This window comes from Thamnophis elegans, chromosome 3 (genome assembly GCF_009769535.1).
Source record: "Thamnophis elegans isolate rThaEle1 chromosome 3, rThaEle1.pri, whole genome shotgun sequence".
In the NCBI taxonomy this organism is placed as follows: Eukaryota; Metazoa; Chordata; class Lepidosauria; order Squamata; family Colubridae; genus Thamnophis; species Thamnophis elegans.
The window spans coordinates 70,391,490-70,406,916 of NC_045543.1; the positions used below are offsets into that span (position 1 = coordinate 70,391,490).

The following is a 15,427-nucleotide window of genomic DNA, read 5'->3' on the forward strand; positions in this document are numbered from 1 at the left end:
AATAAACAGTGCAGCACAAAAGCCTGTTAGATAACTATCCATGGATTTGAAAAGCTGCCAAGCAGATGTTGTTGTTGGAGCTGGCCCAGACGAGATTGGGCAAGGCAGATTCTAATGGGGGAAGAGGTTATATACAACCAAGATGCTTTCTCTGCATCGGTTGGATAGTGTTATGGAAGTAGGAGGTTCTTCTCACAAACAAAATCCATAGTTGTTGGCCTCGTGCTCACTCTTAAAAGACAAACTCTTCAACTGTAAATAAATGAGGAGTGAAAAAAGCTCCTTCCTCTTACTATCCATATGGGAATGAATTAGAATGTTCATCCAGCAGCCAGAGACTTCTGGTTCATATTAAATTGGCTGTGTGTGATTTTTGAAAGGCCTACAGAGAATTTGCTTCATACCTATCAACATATGTAATGAGCACTGCTGCTCTGACGTTTACCAGAACTTCTAGGTTCTGTTGCCTTACTATAAATTAGGTCGTGCAAATTTAAGACAAAATAGTGTTTTGTTTCCTGTCGCCTCCTGATTTAATTTTTTCCTATCAAGACTTTTCTTCTTTGTTAAGATATGACAAATATCAAGGGTTATAGTAATTTGTTATGATTGGGGGTGAGGAGAACAACAGTAGAATTCCATGTAGGACACTAGTCGATTGGACTGAAACTAGAGTGATCTGCTTTCTGGTTTTGTTTTTTCTTCTGTGGAGGAGAAGCCTAGCTTTCTCTTTCTCTTATTATACTACTACTGTGCTTCCCCAAAAAATTTCTTTTATTTTCTTTTGACCCCCAAAATAAGTGCTTGGTCTTATTATTTTTGAGGTGCAGGAGGTCCCTTAACTTCAGGGCATCGCCCATGGATCAGATGATCCAGAGAGGGCCAGACTTTCTGTGTTTCTGACACACTCTTGCCAGCCCTAATGTTGCTGGGCCTCCTTGTTGCTTCCCATGCAAACAGCACAAAGTGAGAAGGAGAGGTGGGGGGAAGGAGGGAACATGCCCCACACGAACCTGCCATCCATGCGGAATGGCCTCCTGCAAACCCTAGCTTCTGTGCCACTTCTCTTAGTGGCTGCCACAAAAAGCGGCAGAAGGTCAAGAAACGCGATGGAGCTGGAAGTCAGGTAAGATGCATGTCTCACAACTCCCTCGCCCCATCCCTCCCCACCTGCCACCCCTATCTGCCACTCCCCCTCATTGGCCATGATTAGCAGGCCAAGTGAGCTGAATGCACCTCCAACGCCCGGAATGAGGAGAATATGAGAAATGGGCTCTCTTGCAGCGCCTCCTCTCTCTCTTTTCCTCCCAAGCAGCGGCAGTGCATCCGGCTCACCAAATCTGGCCTGGTGATCTTGGCCGGCAGTGGCTCTAGCCCGATCCTGAGAAGAACCGGCCTCTGCTCAGAGCTCTGGTGCCATTCCCCCTTCCCCCGGCTCCAGGTTGACAGGGCTAGAGCTGGCCAGAGTGTGACGCACAAGGTGCATGGCTGGGCCTGCCACTCCTTTTGTGGCCGCCACTAAGAAAAGGGGCGTGGTAGCTAGGGTTTGCGGAAGCGGCCATGGTGAGGCTGTTCCACGTGGATGGCAGGGGCATTTGGGGCATGTGGGGCATGTTTTCCCCTCCCCACAGGAAATGACAAGGACCAACTGAGCATGCCATTAAATGTTTTAGAGGAGGGCTTAGTTTAGTACATGCGCTCAAAAGCTCGATTGGACTTATTATCTGGTGAGGTAGATGCTTTGAATCCAATAATTTATGTTTTGAGAACAATTTAAGCTTTATAATTGGCAAAAAGTAGTTTAAAATCTATGTGTAGAATTACACATAAGAAGTGTGAATTAAATTGTTTTATACATGACATGAAATATGGCAATGAACATGTTTATACTAAATGTTGCGGAATACATTCCTACATGCAACGCATGACCATATAAACTATACATTCTGGTCCTGTTGATCTTGTTGATCATAAACAGCATATTGAGTTATCCTCATATTGTACATGAAATGTGTAGTTCTATTGCTTGCAAGAAGCTATTTCAGATTTTAGAAATGTGTTGAAAAGCATGAGAAAATCACCACCACTTTTCCTGTGTTTTCGGCTGGAGGGGCTACAACAGGGTTTGTTACAGCCTGATTGGTCCAGAGACTGAGGGATTTTCTTAAGTATCCTCCTTTCCCTCTCAGCTCCCAGTTTCCCTCAGTCTTTGGTCCAAGCACTAGCTGTGGCTCCAGTGAAGTACTATATTAACTTGTGATAAATATTCGATAAATTGGATATTCTAAAATTAATTCTAAAACAAATTGCCATCAGAGAGATGTTCCTGTCTCACGAAAGAGAGCAAGGGGCTTCGCTTCCGGCTCCGTGGCAACCTGAGAGCTGCCTGCTCCTTCTGAGCGCAGCGGAGGCCGTTTTCGCTAATTTCAACATGGCTCAAACGCAGCCTCTAGCGATCACCTTTAAAAGTTCTGGCCGATTCTGATCGGATTTCAGTGCCGCTGCTGCCGGGGCCTTGCCTTGTGGAGAACAAGGATAAAAAAAAGATCCTACCTGCTAAGAAGCAAACATGGGTTTGTCAAAAACAGATCATGCCAGACTAATCTTATTGCATTCTTTGACAAAGTGAGAAAATTACTGGACCATAGGAATGCCGTCAATATAGTTTACTTGGACTTCAGTAAGGCATTTAATAAGGTAGACCATAACTTACTACTAGATAAAGTAGAAGAATGTGGGTTGGACAGCATCACCACCATGGGGAATGGGGAACTCATCAAATTTGCAGATGACACCAAGCTGGCAGGAAAAGCCAACACTCCAGAAGACAGGCTTAGGATACAGAAGGATCTTGACAAACTTGAATATTGGGCACTATCTAATAAAATGAAATTCAATCGTGAAAAGAATAAGGTTCTACATTTAGGCAACAAAAACGAAATGCACAGGTACAGTATAGTTGGTACCTTGCTCAACAGTAGCAACTGTGAAAGGGATCTTGGAGTCCTAGTGGACAACCATTTAAATATGAGTCAGCAGTGTGCAGCAGCTGCCAAAAAACCCAACACAGTTCTAGGCTGCATAAACAGAGGGATAGAATCAAGATCACATGAAGTGTTAATACCACTTTATTATGCCTTGGTAAGGCCACACTTGGAATACTGCATTCAGTTTTGGTCGCCACGATGTAGAAAAGATGTGGAGACTCTAGAAAGAGTGCAGAGAAGATCAACAAAGATGATTAAACATATGAATAATGGTTGCAGGAACTGGATATGTCTAGTTTAATAGTTTGTAATAATGGAAATAAACCTGGCATCAAGATTCGTAATGTCTGCATCAAAACAGTCTTCTAAATGCATTGCCCAGAGATGGTTCCTATTTTTCTATTTGCATTTTCTACTTGCTGGGACAAGTAACGGGAGCTCACTCGGTTACGCGGCACTAGGGATTCAAATCGCTGAACTGCCGTCTTTCTGATTGACAAGCTCAGTATCTTAGCCAGTGAGCCACTATGTCCCCATAAGAGGACATTAATAGTCATTAATAGGACATTAATAGATCAGTAGAGATTATCCAGGCATCCTTGTTAGGGATGCCCCGCTTACTATTCACTGTGGATAATACCCAATTATACAGTACATCTCTGCCTTGGGCAAATTAAGTGGTCTGGGGACCTCTTATCCCAGGGCCTGGAGGCTGTGAGATTCTGGATGGAGGACAACAGTTTGTAAGGGAACCCTGGAAAGATTGAATGACTTTGGGTTTTGGGCCCTCCAATTTTTGCCCCAGACAGACCTGGTGCACTATGTGGGGGTCCTCCTGCTTGAATAGCCCGTAGCAGTTGAGGCTAGGAGGGTCTTTCGTATTCCCACTTGCTCTTTGTGCCCATGGACACCCCAGTAGGGGACATAGAGATTTTGTACTGTTTTCCTGTACTGTGAAGCCAGCAGGAAAACTGGAGCAGACACACTAGAGCAGTGATGGCTAACCTTTTATGCTCACGTGACACCACCCATGCATCTCACCACCATAGCATGCACACGTGACCCCCCCAGCCCCACCCCCCTGAAGTCTCCTGGTTCCCAAAATGGTGTGCTGGTGGCGCACCCCCCGCGCTACCCCACCCACATGCATGCACGACCCCCTGTGCCACTGTGCATGCATGCGCATCTCCTGCATGCACAGCAGAGGCCTGAAAATTAGTTTCCAGCGGGAGGCACATGCGCAGTAGAGCTGAGGTGGGCAATGGCTCACATGCCCACAGAGAGGGCTTGGCTTGCCACCTGTGGCATGCCTGTCATAGGTTCGCCCTCACAGCCCTAGAGAGAAAGAATTAGCTACCTTTACCAGGAATCAGTCACAGGTGATTGTGGTAGCCACATGATTTTCCTGGAATATGTGTCCATGATTTCCTGTATATGTCTGGACAATTGCACCATCCCCCCCCCCTGCCCTCCCCTTTCTGCTTTCTTTCCCTGCAAATACAAATATTCCTTTAGTGGCTATTTTAAGTTACTATAGCACTGAAAAAAGTGATTTATAACCAGACTTCACACTTACAATTTACAAAGCATCCCCAAGGTCACAAGATCAGTGTTTGGCCAATGGCAACCAGTATGTATTTTGTTAAATCGATATTTATGCTGGGTTGCAGTGTTCTGGGATCATGTAACCACTATTTGCAACTTTCCCAGTGGGCTGGGAAAAGTCAGTGGGGGAAGTCAAATTTGCTTAATGACTGCATGATTCACTTAATAACTGCAATGATTCGCTTAACAACTGTGGCAAAAAATGTTGTAAAATCAGGAATGACTCACTCAACAACTGCTGTGCTGAGCAGTGGAAATTCTGGTCTCAATTGTAGTCATAAGTCATGCCTGTACTATTTAGCTGTACAATGTATATTTACACTTTTTGACTGCAATCTATTCAAGTACTTGAAATATTTAATTTGCCCAAGGAATGTTCAGTTCCTGTTCATTCCTCTTCTCCAAATAGACTAATTGCTACTTGCCCAGAATGTGATATCTTGAATTACTTTCTGTGAGGGCAACAACAGTACTTTTGTTATTAAAGTGTAGTAAAAGGCAAAGATTGGGAAAAGTAGTATTTCAATGGACATTCACGAGAAAGACAGAACGAAAACTACATTAGCAATAAGCATGTGGGTGACCCCTTAATATCATGAGGTTTATATCTGACTCTAAAATTACATATATATTTCTTATAAAATAGTTTAGCTACCAGAATCGAATTACAATTTGAGTGTTTGCCGAGTATTAGATTCAAACAAGTAAAGTACCTCTCAGAAATTACTAGGACATTTGATGAACAGAAATAAGCCAGCCACATTTTAGCTCAGTACATTCGTATAACTTCTACATGTTCAAGTTATGACTTCACTGTGTTGTGCAAGTCTAGAAAATTGTTTCAATTTAGTAAAGAATATTATTGTAATGGTGAGAAAGCATTTTGCATTAATACAGCCTTTGTATTTTATCACCAATTATTAAATATGACAGGCACATAGCTTTTGAATAACATCAACCTTTCCAAATTTAATGTTTTCAGAATGTGTTGGACTTCATCTCCCATAATACTCATCTGGCATGATCATTACTCATGGTGATAAAACTTATGAAAGTTAAAAATGAGATATATCTGGCAGACATCAGACCAAAGAAGACTGATAAATTATTGGTTCCTTGTTTGGGTTTAAAAAGTTTACAGTATGTGTTAATAGACATCATATACATATGGTACTTCTTTTAGGGATAAAGAAGCTCAGTTTAAGCATTTTTAAACAAACATGTAAACTATAAAACACAATGTGGAATAAAAAGTAATTTTAAAAAAACAATTGTGCCATATGTTTTAACAATATGGTCACATTCAGGTATGCACGTTCCTGTAATATTTTTGGGGAAAGCTGTGCATGGACCTCATTGTTTAACAGTTTGAGACCCTTCGCCTACAAATAATTTTAACATATTTAGTTGAGCATGTATTTTGACATACTAGTTATTTTTCCCTTTTCAAAATTCTGTCTAATATCAGGAGAAGAATAATTTCTTTCATTATAACACTTAGTTAACCCACAACTATTGTAAGTAAAAGTGTCAGAAATATACTAACACCAATATAAAAGTAGTAAGGGCATAGAATTTCAAACTTATCCAAGTCTTTAGGAAACTATAAGTTCCATGAGGTGAATTGGGCAGTGAGCTGTTCTCTTTAATAACTTATATACTTAGTTACTACTAAACATAAATACTTTTGTTTGGCTCAGTGCAAAAGAAGAACATGTTAGTTCTAATATAGCTAGCTCTGAATCCTGTTTTTTTTAAAACTTATCTAATGACTGTGCTATTCTGGGCTCAGTCCCTACAAGATCAACCCTCTCTCTCATCCGCTTTGATCCTGGTAACTAAAGTTCATTCCATAACTCAGGTCAGACAGAAATGATGCATTGCATCACAGCTGCTTTTATGAAAGTGTTTATTTCATATCTGAAATGTTTTTAATATACATGTGCTTTGCTATGACTTGCAGGAGGAGATACAAAGCAGTTTTACTGGAGGCAAAACAGCCACCTGTGAAAACTAATTGGAGAAATTGCATTGTGTTGGTATCTGTGGGAAGAATCCAGCAGGAAGAAAGTAAATGTTCTTAATCTGAAAGCCAATTACCTGCATGGCAAAATGCTCTCTTTCAGTAAGACAATAATTCAAAATAGACATGGAGGTTGGATTGGAATGGGAGAGAGTTGGGCAGAAGCAGGTTACCTCTGCCCTTGAATTAACATCTATCTTCAAAAATTCAAAATGGGCAATATTCATCGTTTTATTTTTGCCATTGGCTAATCTTTCTTCCATTTGGGGGTTTCCTCCAGGGGTGGGTTTCAGCTGGTGTTAACTGCTGGTTTGCTTGTGCATGCGCATGCACAGTTCAATGGAAATTGTTCTGCATATGTGCAGAACTAAAAAAAAAAGAGATGGTAACGGTGACTACCAGGGAACTGGTTCCGGAGGCAGGACCACCTTGGGTCGCTGCTGGTTCTGCAACCCAGACTGGCATTCCACTATCTGTTTGGCCAAACTGGGCCAAACTGGTAGGAACCCATCTCTGGTTTCTTCCTATCATCAGAGTAATGAATATCACAATAGAAAAATAATCACCAGTCTTACTACCTGGCATGGATGGGAATTAATACCTAAAACATCTGAATTTTGTTTTGTTGCATATCTCTATGTTACATCAAGGACTAGTGTTTTGTTAGTGGTGAATAACCACTGCAAGTTCTATTGAGCTTTGACAGAAAAATGCTGTTGTGAGTATGAATCAATTATCTATCTGTACTTTTGCATATGGGGAAAGAGGAAGAAGAAATTGTATGACATAAAAAGTAATGGTAACTTTGCCAGCTCTTCATATTGTGACTATGATATTACTGGTAATGCAGTTTGATGTTTTCTCCCCAATATCAGCTCATGTGCAAAGATGCCATATTTTATTACGGATTTTTTTAAAATTAGCTTCCCAGCTGGTTATCTTCATGCTTCTGTTTATACATTTGCTTTCCCTTTTCTGTGTTTAGTATTTCACACATGTCTTTCATTTTATCATTTCATCTTTTGTTTCTGTGGAATTTGAGTTACTTGGATAGTTTGCACAGACGTGCTAACAGATTTTATGTCACACATTTTTTTCCTTATAATTGTGACAAAGAAGTCACAAGTGGCTATGCTTCATGCTGTATGTTCCAAAAGGTGCTTTGCACGCTGCCTATCATAACGTTGTCTAGATACTTTTTAAGAATCTGGGTGGTATTGCTGTTAAAGTATTGTGTGGTATTATAGTAAATGACCATGCAACAGAACAAATACATCCCACGGTATAGCTTTTTCATTCTTTCAAGATCACTTGGGATTCTTTCTCTGATTTGCTGTGCCTAAGGGAGTGACAAGTTTGAAATTTCATCCTATTATATTTAATTGAAAACAAGCTGTTTCATGGTTTCTAATTTGAGCAGACTTGAGAAGCTTCTTGATGTTTATGCTTGCTTTTTGTCCATTGCAAAATCAAATTGTGGAAAATAGATATGTAGACAGCTATAGTTGTAATGTGATCATCCTATGAACACGAGGCCTACAAATGAATTTATCTAGAGGTAAGCAGCATGGTGCTTTTGAGCGCCAGAATACCCAATTTCATATCATTGGCACCCCTCTCCACATGATTTTTGTGATAAAACATTTTAACATTGAGATGAAATGGGTGGCAAACAAATCTAATAAATAATTTAAAAATAAGGTGCATTGTATTGAATAGAATAGAACAATCTTTATAATCTGCTATTAATAAATGTTGGATATGTGAAATTCAATCTTATTTAGTGGCAATCATTGTACTGAGATTTGCTCTTAAGTAATTAGTATTCAATCCTATACCCATTTATTTTGGTTTTAGTTTTATCTTGATCTCCCAGTGATCCTTGTACATGTTAGCTGTTTGTTTGTTTCTAATATATTTTAAGTTGTGCATCAGTAATAGCAGCATGGAAATATAAGCTAACTAACTCCAGAGGACCACTTCACCAGATAAGAAATGTATTCAGCACCTTTTGTTTGCATAATCTCTTGAAGTTTAATGCAGGACTTGTTGAAGTGATAGTTTGTTTGCATATCATTTGCTGCAACCTGAATGACTGGTTATTCTGGTCAGAAGAAAATAGCACTGACATCATGTGATTCTGGAAAAATGAAAACTACATTGGAACTTGGCCTTTTACTACCCAATGGTCTGGCAGCAGTCTTGGGGTTGGCTGGGAGCCCCATTGAGTTTGCTAATATAATCAGTTGACTGCTAAGCTGGACAGGCTGCCTTGATTTTTTGATGGTTGGGGGGTGGGTGGGAATGCTGTGTCTAAAAGAATAATGGGCATTAAGCCACTAGTGTTCTTCATAGAATAATTGCAGAGATTAATCCTTTAGTTGCTTCTGATTTAACTAACAGTAAATCTTAAAACATATTGTGAAATAGATTCTTAACAATAGATTCTTAAAGAAACTCTCCAATGGTTTCAGTGTATTTAGTTGAATACCATCCATCCATCCATCCACCATTAACTGTATTTATTCACAAAAAGAAATTTATATAGATAAATAATAAGGGATCTTTATTGAAGTTGTTCATTATTGTGAAATTTAAATTAGGAGAAGAATCAACTCTGCAAAATCTCAGATAATTGTATTTCTCAGTTGGAATATTGTTCTTTATGTTTTGAGTCTGAGAGTGACCAACATGGACAGAATTAAAACTGGGAAGCTGTAGGATTGAGGAAAGGTCCCGTAAAATCTTAGCAATGTCCCTTAAGAAGGACATACTTTCAAAATTTGAAGGACTAGAGTACCTTCAGTTCCACTTGCCTGGCATGACACATTAAACAAGAAAACAAATTTACTGTTTATAGATGGAACCTGAAACGCAGATGTGAAAAAAAAATTCTCATAGGTAGTTCAGTTTGTGAATAGTTTAGATTCGGATCCTAGTTTTTTGTCCAGTCCACAGAAAAATAGCTCTTATGAATGAATTTTAGTAAGAATAGTTCTCTCTTCTTAATGTAAATGTCTGTTAAAAAAAGCAAAACATTAGGATTGAAGCTGCAGTGTATGTGCAGCGTTCCTTTTTCTTATATTAATATTTAGTTAAATCTGTGTAACTTTTGATTTCCCCCTCTCCTGTTGGGCCACAGACTGAGGAAGAGTCATTAAAACAGTTGACAGGAACTATTTCAAAATCCTACCCAGATTTCAATCAATTTATTTTCCTGATTTACCTTTGCATTGTATGAGTATGGTAACTATTGAGCAGAAAAAAGAATAAATTATACTTCAAAGTGAATAGTAGAATGAAATCTAACTGGACTTGTTTCAGAGGTATTTCTAAGGCTTTTTAATGTGTGTGCATGCACACACATGTGTGTGAGTCATTCTTTGCTGAACAGAAAGAGACTGTCTTGCTATTTGCATGCAAATTATTTTGGGAGATTCTTCAGGGATGAAAGCAGCGGAAATTCTTGGATATCTTGGAGCAAATCCTGTTGGTTGGCTCTAGATCTTTTGCACCTGCAAAACCAGCTAATAAACTGTTTGCTTATTGAAGCCATTATTACCTGTCTCCATTTCCATTTTTATCTTAGATGTCACTGTCACATAGTGGTGTAGAATGAAGTATGTTCATAAAATTCTTAGGGTTATAGAAAGTATATCTTTTCTTATAGAAATTACATGAGGTTTGTGCAGGAAAGTAAGTTTGTTTCATATATTGAATTTCAAGTTATTCTTTTTTTGTTTTTCTCAGTTACTTACTGATTTTCAAATGGAGAGGAGGAAGCAGGAAGAAATATGTCTTATGCCAGATTTTTTAAAATAATCGTTCCAGTTAATGCAGAAATCCAAGACCATTGGCCCCGGTAACCAATGATGGGAGGGGGCTGTCCAACAGTACATACAAGTGGACTCTAAACAATTACAATATTACTGTAGAAAACAATATTTTATTGGAATATACAATTTTTATTGGAATATTTTTGCTTTAAACAAATACAGAAAACAATTTCAATTATGTGAATTTAAAAATATATTATTAATTTATTCTGTTTACATTCTGCCCATCTCAAAGCCGCATACACACATCTATTCTTCTCCCCTGTTTTCTCTGTACAGTTGAAAATACAAATTTAATGATGATTGAGTAGAATTTTAAGTCTGGCCTGTTTAAAATCTTAGAGGCTAACCATAGAAAATAAAGGTACTCCTTGCTTAATGTTGTAGTAGTCATGTGACATCACACCTTAAGATTGTGTCATATAGCAACAATTACCACTCCAATTATTCTTAGTTAGTGAGCACTACATGTACCTAGAAGAAAAAACACAGTGTCTCTAAATACATGTGGAATACAATGTTTTACCCAGAATAAATAGTGTCAACTTTAGTTAATCTAGAGGAGTCCTAATTAGAGGCTACAAAGTCTAAGGAACTGTGGTTTCTAATGTTTCTGCATTCATACAATCTTCCACAGTTCTCCAGTATTGGTTGCAGGAGGGTTCAGGAATGGGATTATCATGTCCTAATCTGCCCACGGACTGAGTCATAATTTTATCCAGGCCTCTCTGATTCCTCCTCCTTGGCCCCAGTTTCGACTCAGTCTGGCCAAGAGAGGACATTTTTTCCCTTGGTTCAGCTGAATTTTCTTATTCCTACTTCTTAATTCCTTTTTCTAATTCCTCCTTCCTGGACCCTCCAAACCTTCACTGTTAGAAAAGAGAGGCTTGTCAACATTATTTGAGTGGTGGCCATTCATCGAGACCGCTGGCTGGCTGGGAGTGCTGCCGCTCCCAGTGGATAGGCAAGCCATGTGGAGATAGAAAACTTTTGTGTGAAAAGGTGGCCCAGCGAGGAGTTTTCCCCCCAGCTGTAAGCAGCATGGACTTCTCCACAATTGCGCAAGAGTGGGGCTAGTGTTTCCAGCACCAGAACGGCCAACAAGCTTTTTTTCCATCGACGGAGCTAGATTTGAGCACGAATCGAGCTGCCCATTATCTGGCAGCCATTTTATTTATTTATTTATTTATTTATTTATTTATTTTAATTTGTCAACAAGTACAAAAACCACATGAAAAATGGTACAAATAAATGGATAAAAAATAAGCAAAACATAGCCCTAAACACCTAAAAAGAGTACATATAAATGGGACAGTAGGATAGGGACGGTAGGCACACTGGTGTGCTTATGTACGCCCCTTAGGTACCTCTTAAGAAATGCATACAGTCCACGGTAGACAGCTTAAGGTAAAAGGTATGGGGGTTAGAGGAACTAACAGGATGGGGTAGGGTGTTCAACACATTTACTATTCTATTGCTGAAATCGTTTTTCCTGCAATCAAGATTAGAACGGATTATATTTAGTTTGTATCTATTGATAGCCTTGTGTTATTGCAGTTGAAGTAAAAGTAGTCATTAACAGGTAGGACGTTATGGCAGATTATCTTGTGCTTTAAGTCAGGTCAGAATGTAGAGTTCAAGATTACCCAGGCCTAAAATTTCAAGTCTGGAGATATACAGAATTTTATTACTAGCAGAAGAGTTAAGTACTCTTCTTGTAAAATACCTCTAGACCCTCACTAATGTTTTAATGTCTGAAATGCAGTTTGGGTTCCAGGCAGGTGAGCAGTATTCAAGTATAGGTCTGGCAAAGATTTTATATGCCCTAGTTAGTAGTATAGTGTTGGTCATAACACAGGAGGAAACAAGGCTTCCCTAACTGGCGCTCAGGGCATCAGAGTGACCAGCGACACAGCACATGCTGCTCCAGGGGCAGAGATCCGAGGCCGGAGGCTTGCAGTTCAAAGGCAGTGAGTAACGGTGCCCTCAAAATGGCGGACACCTCACCAGCGAGGGAGGCAGGTCCTTCTACAGTCCCTAGGGCACTCAGGGAGAAGAGCTCAAGCAGGACCTCTAGGTCTAAGCAGCAAGGAAATAGCTCTTCCATCCGCACCTCCACTGAAAAGAACGAAAGGAGAAGGCAAAAGGCACTTGATAAACAAGTGGCCAGGATGGAGCAGCAGCAAGAGAGGCAGGCTGCTGAGACTAGATCTTCTCAGGCAACTGTTCAGCCAATTTGTCCACCTATTACAGAACCTGCCTCTCCCATTGATTCTCTGGATTAGTACAGGGAATCTCCTGACAGAGAGGCTTCGCTATCCCCTCCTCTCTCTTCTAGAGAGCTATGTGACTGTCCTCACAGAGAGCTCCTGTGACCTAGATTCAGGAACAACCTAGCCCTAGATTGGCTCCCCAGGTACCCCTTGCTCCCACAGTGGCTAGCCTTGGGTCTGCTCAACATCCTATGCCTGAGGTCTCTGAACACCTTCGCTTAATTATCTCCCAAGCCATCTCATGGCATTGCATCGGGCCTTCAGTAGAGGAACCCAGTTTTGTCATTAGCTCAGGGTTCGCAGGGGGTGCCGAGGCATTCCCTGACTCAAGCACAGAGATTTGTCATCTGTTTTAGCAGACAATATTATTTTATCCAATCAAAAAAAGTAGTTGCTATGGGATCTGTGAGACACAATTGGATTTTATTAAAATCTAATTAAAATATTCCTCCATAGTCCCTGTTGCCGCTTGCATTTGTTCATTGGAACATAGAACAGAAAGCAAGATGCATAAACATAGGGGGCATTGTTTATTATTCTTTTAGTTTTCTGTTCAGAATGCTGTTTCATAATACAATGTTAATTTTATACCACGCAAAATGAGTAGTTAAAGCTAAGTTAGTAATTCTTTTTCCCCTGAAAGTAATGTTAAACAAACAGCATGTCTTTATTTTGTAATTTTCATAATGTTTGAGGTATTAAAACTTTGTAATAGCTTCATGATTTAATTTTTCACAGTTATGCATGAAGTTGTACAGTTTTGTCTCAACCGCTGTAAACTTGGTTTGACAATTTAGCCTAGACTGTTTAATTGGTAAGTGGGCGTGGGTTCACACAGTAGATTGAGTATGATGTGTTTGATTTTGGACTAGGCTATTGCGTGAACAAAGCCATAGTAGTTTATAAATTACACTTTATGGTACAGTGTATAAACTCAGCCAACTGTGGTTTATTTCTATGCTTTCATGATTAAGTAACTATATTAGGTGTGGTATGTGAACCCAATCACTTTTAATTTCTGTTCAGTCTCTCCATTTGGAAACTAGATACTATCTTACAATAATCACCTAGGTTTTAATAGGTATGTGTCATGGAAAAATAGGGGAGGAGTATTGAATCTCACCACTGGGCAAACAATTGGTTTCAGAGCAGTAGGGGAATTCCACATCTATTGATATTTTTTTTTTACTCAGATTAGCATGTTATTGATTAAAAGTATAATAATATTGATGAAGAGATGCACACAAAAATAAAGAAATTCAAACAATATTCCTATGCATTCACTTAATATGTATACTCTGAATGACGAGAACCATTTTGGTCTAGTGGGTAAGAGTCCAGGTTGAAAACCAGGAGACTGAGTTCTAGTCCCACCTTAGGCCTGAAAGAAGTTGGTAGGTCACTTTTTTCGCAAACAATGGATAAGCTGTTGGTCAAAATAAATAAATAAAGTAGACTTTGCACTTGAAGGAAATTGCTCGACCGCTGCTTGCACAGCCTGGTTGCCAACAAACCATGGCTGGTGCTGGTCTGTAGCCTGAGGGGATTGGGGACCCCTGCTCTAAGAGATATTGAGAAGGAAAGGATTTATTGGAATGGAAGCTTTGGGATTATTCTCAAAACTCAAGTTCATGAGTGAGTTAAGGCCTTAATTCTAGCTTAAAACGAGTAACTTTTAAAGTCAACTAGAAGACAGGAACAGAAAATTTCTACATCTTGGGACAGAACTGCATTGTCACTTTGAATGTGGCTCTTAACTCTATTACCCAATACCTATTGAGATTGTCAAGGCCAGAAAAAAAATCTGTGCTTTTGTTCTACATAAGAAGTCAATAAGAAGATTCAAGCTGAAGAGCCAATAACTAAACCCTACTTTGTTTTGTGAAAATAGTATTGTATGGCATATCTCCTCTTGTGTACAATTATTTGTGTAAAAAGTTCCGCATTTTTGGTTTTCTGAACCTTATCGTTAATAGACTAAGTCATATACAGGCTTACTTTTCTGTGACTTCTTTCCCTTGTCTGAAATCAACCATTGAATTCCTCATAATCTCTTAGAAAACTTAACGCAACAAATATCTTTAGATGGTACACTTGGTTCTCAGCATAATTTCTCAAATTGATTGACACTAGAAATCATGAATATGTCTTAGAGAATTTGTAAGAAAAGAAAAACCTTATTGTAATATCAACTTCAAATATATAAAATGAGATAACATTACGTATTGTAGAAGAATACCCTTTAGAAAAGCTTGCTGGTCCTCATCAGTATGTGGCATAGATTTCTGTTATGATTTTTGGATATGGGTCTTTAGGACTATTCTGTGATATCTAGATTGCAGTGGAAATAATGCAGTAGAAATAAACCATCTCTTTTATTTTTTACTAGCTGATGACCCAGCATTGCCTGGGTATTTATAGACAAACATCAAAGTGTTAGTCTGACAGGAAGCCATTGAGAGGGGCCTTTCTTCCCCCTACTCCCAGGCCCATCATCCCTACCCTCTCACTTCCCCCTCCCATGTGCTCCTCTTTCCTGCCCTGTCTACAACCCTGGCACTTCGTAGACCTACTGTGTGAGGGAGGCCTAGGCCTTAAAGGCTCAATGTGTGAGGGAGCATGGTAAATCAAAGGCCTCTGTACAGGACTAATCAGGGTCCCTTCGCCTCCCATGACATCACAAACAATTGCCACTCTAGGACA

At 39.5% G+C, this 15,427-nt stretch overlaps 1 protein-coding gene across 8 annotated transcripts in view; it reads left to right on the forward strand.

Moving 5' to 3' along the window:
• NFIB (nuclear factor I B) overlaps positions 1-15,427 on the forward strand; it is a 213,192-nt gene that overhangs the window by 53,146 nt on the left and 144,619 nt on the right. The gene's annotated exons all lie outside the window — the stretch shown is intronic.